The following is a 6,415-nucleotide window of genomic DNA, read 5'->3' on the forward strand; positions in this document are numbered from 1 at the left end:
CTTAATTAGTAGGAAAAAAGATAAATGGAAGATCTCTCACCTCGGCCGATGTGGTTTCTCTCGGCCGCCGGCATCGGGTTTGGTGGTGGAGGCGCGACCGGCGTCGAGCTCGTGATGACGGGAAAATGGCGGGCGTGAGAACACGCGTCCACGTCATTGATACAGAGTGAAATTTAGATGCATAAAATAAAAAGACAATCAAACATTGCAGGTACTTTATTTCCAGAACTCTTACATTTACATAAAAATTCTGTTAATTACATCTCTGAAGAGAAAACCTCTGATTAAGAATTCCAACATATCTATTACATAGGATTACATCACATGCCTATTACAATGTACTAAAAGAGAAATCCTCTTCGCGGTCGACAACGAACTCCTGGTTGGTGAGCTTGAAGTTTGGTTCCATGCAAGTACTCTTCTATGATTTTTATGTGTGATGTTTGGGCATATATTTCCTAGCATGCAACCATTTTGTGTGTTCAACCTCACTTATATGCGTAATGCAGGTTGATTTTGGCTAGGCATAGTTTTATCCTACGTTTGGCATATAGGACATGTATATATTTTTCTTTGGGAATTTTATATGACATCTTTGGTTTTGGTGGCATGGATATATGTGACATGCCAATTTTAATAATTTTTGCATCATCGCATTACTACTATCACCGCGCGAAACTGATATGGTGCCCGTGTGTAGCGTAATGGACTGAAGCTTTCTGACACAATTTTGATGCTTTTTATAGTGCATATGATATGTGCCATATTTTGTTGACTTTGATTTCACACGGTATCAATACTAACCACGCGGTGCAATGATATGACACACACATATAGCTTGACCCGAATGGAGTTTGTTTATGATATTTTTTATTGTTTAAAGCCTATGTGGGCTACATGAGATATGCCTTATCATGTATTTTGCATGAATTTTGTATGCATATGTGGATGTGGAGTGAACTTATTTTATTAACACTAGTAGGAAAAGGGGCTTTTACCCCGGTTTGTAAGGGCCTTTTGTCCCGGTTTTTGAACCGGGACTAAAGGGTCGTTACTAAAGCCCTAACCCTTTAGTCCCGGTTCTTACACGAACCGGGACAGAAGGTCCTCCACATGGCCACTACTGCCAGCCCAGGCAGGGGGGCCTTTGGTCCCGGTTGGTGCCAACAACCGGGACCAATAGGTAGGGCCTTTTGTCCCGGTTGGTGTCACCAACCGGGACCAATAGGCATCCACGCGTCAGCAGCTGGCAGGAGCTGAGGTTTTTGTTTTTTTAAGGGGGTGGTTTAGGGGTTTTGGGGGGTTAATTTAGGTGTTTCATATATTGTTTTAGCTAGCTAATTAATAGAGAGAAGTGTCCTCTCTTATCTCCGTGCTTGGTCGACGCTACGTACTATATACGTATGGAGAGTACTAGACACGCTAGCTAGTAATCAAATGAAGGAAACAGAAGATCGTCATGAACATATGCATACAGAGAGAAGTGATATCGACCACCTCTCCTTCTCCGAGAGATTGGTCGAACAACAAGTTCTCGTATATCTATCCGACACTACCGGCTACATATATACAATAATTATCTCTTACAATACAATCTCCTAATTAAATTGTAGGAACACAAGGTCCACATAGTATTCTCCATTTTCATCGATCACGTGGTCAAGGAAGAATGCCGCCAATTCCTCTTGAATTCCTCATATACGATCTGGTGCTAGGAGTTCATCCCGCTTCCGAAACATCTAATTTGAAGAAGGGGGTCAATACATATATATATGAATAAATGAAACTCAACACAAATGATGGTAATAAAATAAAATTGTGAATATTATTGCTTACGCACTTCATATTGTTCTTCAGTGTAGCCCCGCTCATAGGTCGTGTAGCGGATGGACTCGCAAACGTAGTATCCACAGTAATTATTCCCGGCTTCCTGCCACAACCACTTTACAAGAAATAGAGGTCAATCAAACTGATAAGCAAGCATGCTAAATGGTATTGATGAAACTAGCGCTTGAATCACTAGGAGATGCGCGGAACATGCTACTATAGTACTTACTTTCGGGTGTTTAAATTGCAGCTTCTTCGGCAGTCCCGGAGCTTTTGTGGTGAATTTTCTCCAAACCCTGCCAGACAAAGAAAACAATTACTTGATATTAGGAAATGAACAAAGTTGCTGATATGGTGGATAATGATCGATTTAACTTACTTCTCGAGCATTTGAGTCATGTTCGCATAGTCCTGGGGATCTTTTTTTCTCGAGTCTAAGACGGTTACTACTCCCTGCTCAAGCTTAATCTCTAGGACAATATAGTGGAAGCTGCGCATGCATGCATAAGTCATCAATTACATTACCATAACCTGGACTAATAAGGGAAACTGAATATGCACAAGACAGTAACACTCACTTGAAGTTGTAAGGAAAGAGTATTATATCTTTGTTTTGATTTAATACCAACGATCGTAGCAAGTTGGCCTCGGCTTCTTTGGGATGTTTTTCAACCGTATATGCATCTATGAGATTTGTGTTAATGAACCCAATATCACCGATTTGTCTTTTCTTCAATTCGGCGATCTTCAATCTGCATAATATAGTGAGGATAATTATAAATACATGCAATGAAAGAGCTGACCTATATAGAGAGACTTAATGACAGAAGTAGTACTACTTACAGACAGTAGCAAGTGATCGTTGTTTTATCGAGGGCCTTTTGATTGTAAAACTGGAAGAAATCCTCAAATGGAACATTCAGCAGATCAATTCCAACGAGGTCATGCTCCGGTTTAACTCTCGGCGTCAAAGTATTCATCCCATCAGACTCTTTGCAGGTTTTCATGTACCAATCATGTAGTCTTCGCATCATCATTGTTAGAGATCTTTCATCTTTGACGAGAGGCTTCCCATAATGGTATTTGTGTTCGTCGACCTCCATGATTTCATAATGTACATCGTCGGGCAGGTAATCTCCAAGATTGCTATAACCGGCCACCATCCTCGGATCATTAGCGACGATGTCGTTTGACACCTTGAGCGGGGGGCACGATTGGTTCGCTTGTTCGCCGAGCTGGGCAATATTTTTCCCAGCTCGTCGTTCTTTTAACCTTTGATCACTAACAGTACTTCCCGACCACTCCGCTTCGGCATATGTCTTTGCAAGAATGCGCTCATAGTTGCCTCTCGGCGGAGACTTTGGTGGTTTTGTCAGGGCAGCCAGAGTGCGCTTTGCTTTCACCGGATCTACCTTCTCCTCCGGAGGTGGATGTTTCTTTGCTTTCACCCCTTCAAAGAAGTTTGTCACTTCGGCTCGCACGATCTCCCTGGTTTCCTCCTCGGTCCTCTCGTATGGTAACTTCTCTGGAGTCTTCAGAGAAGGACCGAATCTGTATTGCCTCCCGCCTCTGGCAGCTGTACTGCTAGACGCCGGCAGAGCAGACGGAGCGGCTGCGGCTGTCTTCTTTCCTTGCTTACAAGGCGGAGGAGAAGGACTACGACGCGCCGGAGCAGCCGGAGCGGCGGCGGGTCTCTTCCGCCCTTGCTGACGAGGCGGAGAAGGAGGAGGCTGGCTGCTCTGGCGCGCCGGCGCAGGCGGAGAAGGAGGCGGAGTGCCGCCACGCGCCGGAGAAGGAGGCTGAGTGCCCTGATCACTCGCCGGAGGAGGAGGCGGAGGAGGAGGCGGAGTGCCGCCACGCGCCGGAGAAGGAGGCTGAGTGCCCTGATCACTCGCCGGAGGAGGAGGCGGAGGAGGAGGCGGAGTGCCCTTACTCGCCGGAGCCGTCTAGTTCGGAAGGTTGATGAGCTCCTTCCACCATAGGCATGGAGTCTTCAGAGCAGAACCCAGCTGAGTCTCCCCTTCACCGGTAGGGTGGTCAAGCTGGAGGTCCTCAAATCCCTCCGTTATTTCATCCACCATCACCCTAGCATATCCTTCTGGAATCGGCCGGCAATGGTAGGTTGCGCCGGGTTCAGGAGGTAAAACAGAGCCAACAGCCGCCTTGACTTTGAAGTTCTGCCATTGCGCCATAAGGTGGCAATGTTGAGACTCCGTAATAGCATCCACTGGGTAGCTAGCAGGAGCCGTCAAGACATGCTCCGGCTGAAGCAGCTCGGTGGAAGCCACGCTGCTTCTCCGCTGAGATGGCGGTGTAGCTGAGGGGGTAGTTTCGGCATGTCGATTGCCGTCTCGTTCCTCTAGCGCTTGAACCCTTTCGTGCAGCTTCTGAATCTGGATCTGCTCCACTTTTTTCCTCCTCTCCTGGCTTTTGTAACCGCCCGCGTCCGGAAAACCAGCCTTCCACGGAACGGAGCCTGGCGTGCCTCGTGTCCGTCCAGGGTGCTCAGGATTCCCGAGGGCCATTGTGAGCTCGTCCTTCTCTCTGTCGGGAACGAACGTCCCTTCCTGCGCTGCATCGATATATTGCTGAATCTTCTTGACTGGTATTCTCAAAAGCTCGTTCGTCCAAACGCACCTCCCTGATACAGGGTCCAAGGTTCCGCCAGCCCCGAAGAACCAAGTCCGACAACGGTCTGTCCAGTTCATTGTATGTGGTTCGATCCCTTTTTCAAGCAGATCATTCTCAGCCTTGGCCCACTTAGGCCGGGCTTTGAGGTAGCCACCTGACCCCGTGCGATGGTGAAGCTTCTTCTTCGCAGCATTCTTCTTGTTTGTCGCTGACATCTTCTTACTCTTTTCCGATGTCTTGTGGGCCACAAATGCGGGCCAGTGATCTCTGATCTTCTCATACCGGCCGATGAATTCTGGTGTCTCTTCTTTGTCGACAAACGTTTTCAGCTCATTCTTCCACCTCCTGAATAGGTCTGCCATCTTCTTAAGAGCATGAGACTTGATTAATTGCTCTTTAACTGGCTTCTCCGGATCCTCCTCTGGCGGTAGGGTGAAATTTGCCTTCAGCTCAGTCCAAAGATCATCTTTCTGCATATCATTGACATAAGACACCTCAGGGTCTTCCTTCTTAGGCTTATACCATTGGTGGATGCTGATCGGGATCTTGTCCCTAACTAGAACCCCGCACTGAGCAGCAAATGCATCCTTTGTCCGGAGGGGTTCAATCGGTTGGCCGTCGCGCGCGATTGCTGCGATCTCAAACCTTTCATCCGAGCGCAACTTTCTCTTCGGGCCTCGTCTCTTTACCAAAGTTGTGCTCGATCCGGAGGGCTAGAAAAAAGAAGAAAGACGAGTGTTAATTAATATGTGTACATACCAAAACAATGAATGCATCAATTAGCTAGTCAGCACAGGCTTAACTAATATATTTACCTGTCCGGACTCTGTTCGGTCACCGGAGCCGTCACCACGGGCTCCTTCTTGCACCAGCGTTGGGTCACCGGAGCCATCATAATCATGTCTTTCCTCCTCCACTCTTCGATCACCGTAGCCTGCTTCTTCACCCTGTTCTTCCAGACCATCATTGTCGTTAAGATACGACAAGATATCACCTCCGGCTAAGATTATGTCCCCCAACACCTCTTCTGCTTGCTCGTCTCATCCGTGCTCCATTGTTTCTGCAAATATTACAACATGGCAATTATTACACAAACATGACAGCAGGTGGATATATTAGTGCAAACGTAGACCTAGCTTATTCCGGGTTTGGGGTGGCCTCGGCAACGCTTCAAGGGTAGGGGCGCGGAGGGAGGGGGTAGGAGACCAACATCGTTTTTTTCTAGGGTTTGGGTGTCCTCGAGAGTTTTGGTCGAGCGAGAGGGCCGGGGGTGCTCCCGTGGTATAAGTTATCACGGTCGAGAGGGGGTATAAATATCGACCATCCATCATGTCGAAGTTATCTGGGAGGGAGTTATATATATCGAGAACGACGGCATACATACATGGGAAAATAATGTTATCGAGGAGGGGGTATATCGACCCCCCCCCACGTGTTGAAGTTATCGGGAGGGGGTTATATCGACAACGACAATGAACGTACATGGGAAAATAATATTATTGGGGAGGGGGTATATCCACCCCCCCTCGTGTTGAAGTTATCGGGAGAGGGGTACGTATATCGACGACGACAGACCCGATAAAACATAAGAAAACGTAGAAGAAACAAAAAGAGGAGAAGAAGAAAGGAATAGAGGAGAAGATCGAAGAAAAAAAAGAAGAAAAAAAAGAGGAGAAGAAGAAAGGAATAGAGGAGAGAAGAAGAAAAAATAGAATTTTTTCTATTTTTTCTTCTTCTCTTCTATTCCTTTCTTTTTCTCCTCTTCTTTTTCTTCTTTTTTCCTCTTCTTATTTATTTCTCCTCTTCTTCCTCTCCTCTTCTTCTCCTTTCTTCCTATTTCATCATTGTTCATATTTCATTGTTCATATTTCATCATGTTCATATTTCGAAAAAAGTAAAGGTTTTGCCTAATGCATTGTTCATATTTCATCATGTTCTATGAACAAAAAAACATCAT

This window comes from Triticum aestivum, chromosome 7D (assembly GCF_018294505.1).
Source record: "Triticum aestivum cultivar Chinese Spring chromosome 7D, IWGSC CS RefSeq v2.1, whole genome shotgun sequence".
Lineage (NCBI taxonomy): Eukaryota > Viridiplantae > Streptophyta > Magnoliopsida > Poales > Poaceae > Triticum > Triticum aestivum.